The sequence below is a fragment of the Bombus pyrosoma genome, linkage group LG17, assembly GCF_014825855.1.
Source record: "Bombus pyrosoma isolate SC7728 linkage group LG17, ASM1482585v1, whole genome shotgun sequence".
NCBI lineage: Eukaryota > Metazoa > Arthropoda > Insecta > Hymenoptera > Apidae > Bombus > Bombus pyrosoma.
This window is the reverse complement of record NC_057786.1, coordinates 3,676,787-3,678,140: the sequence shown is the minus strand read 5'-3', so window position 1 is coordinate 3,678,140 and position 1,354 is coordinate 3,676,787.

Here is a 1,354-nt window from a genome sequence, read left to right as displayed (position 1 = left end):
CAGCCGTTGTCGGGAATACGGAACATACCCAACTGTAGTTATTTCAATGTAACGTGCGGTACCTGTCGTTGAACATTGTGCAAGTCCAATTTAGGTTTCAAAGAAACGGGAGAATGCAAGCGTCGAGGCGTGCATTTACCACGACGCATTTGTAATCTTCGCAAAATTCCAATAACGTGTCGAGCGCTACGCAGAAATTGAAATCCGCCGTCGCTTTGTGAACATTGCTTGTGTCATGTCGAAAGTATAGGAAATCGTGAAATTGACAGATGTCCAGCTCTCACCTCACGTCGTCTGGATCGTGGGTGAGAAATGTGGACTTTAGGTATGATAGTCCATGTCAAATTTATTATACGAGTGCAATAGAGTAACGGTTCAGGATGAGATAATAGAGTGTACCGAATGCAGATTTGGGAATGTTTATATACTAAGGTTTGGTCCCTCTGGAGGTCTTATCGGCAGGTGTCCATCCTGACGTGGCCATCCTGTTACTAACTTGGTATTGTTTCGTAGACTATGGCATGCAGTATGTTTGTCAGGCGTGGTAATTCTGTTACTGTTATCTAAACATGCGACAGCAGCGCATATGGTTGATGATTAATGTTTGTCAATGTTAGGTTTTTATTATATAACATATAATTTATTATACACAACATAATTAATAAATATCCGAAGCGGAAATTTCCTCCTCGCCATTCCGCATATTTCATTGTAATCGTCCACTGAATTTTTTCTTTATATACAATATAAAGTTTCAAATTATTCCAATTGAAACGTTAAGAGTTGATTGTGTTGTTGACAATATTAGTACACAGAAATTATAAGGAAACAATTTATATATTAATGTAGTCGTTTAGAGACAATTGATGCAGGAAATGATGTTAGAGTTTAATCAGTTGCTCGTCAATATTGCATTTGTTAAATTGTTTCATTTATTGCGCGGAAATAACTTCAGAGAACTTTGGTAAAGAAATGTACTCTTTAAACTATTTAAATAGGCACTTATTATGAATGTAATTACACCTTCTTTTGTATTGAAGTATTAAATCATGTTAGTGTCCTATTTTATCATCCTGGTGAAGAATAAAAAGTTTCTACGCAACTTATACGCTTCTACTATCCATAAGATTTACTATTGAGTGCTAAGAAGTACAGCAGTGCTTCAGTGAAAGTGCGACAAGTGGGAAAACAAAGGACTAACGACAGGCCCATCGCCAAACGGTCGAGAATATAAAATGCAACAGCAAATACCAACGATAAAAATAACAAATAATGGCGAAACCTACTTCATAAATAAAACGACGGATTTAATAAATCTAAATCAAACGACAGATGATGATCAAAACTGCTCAGA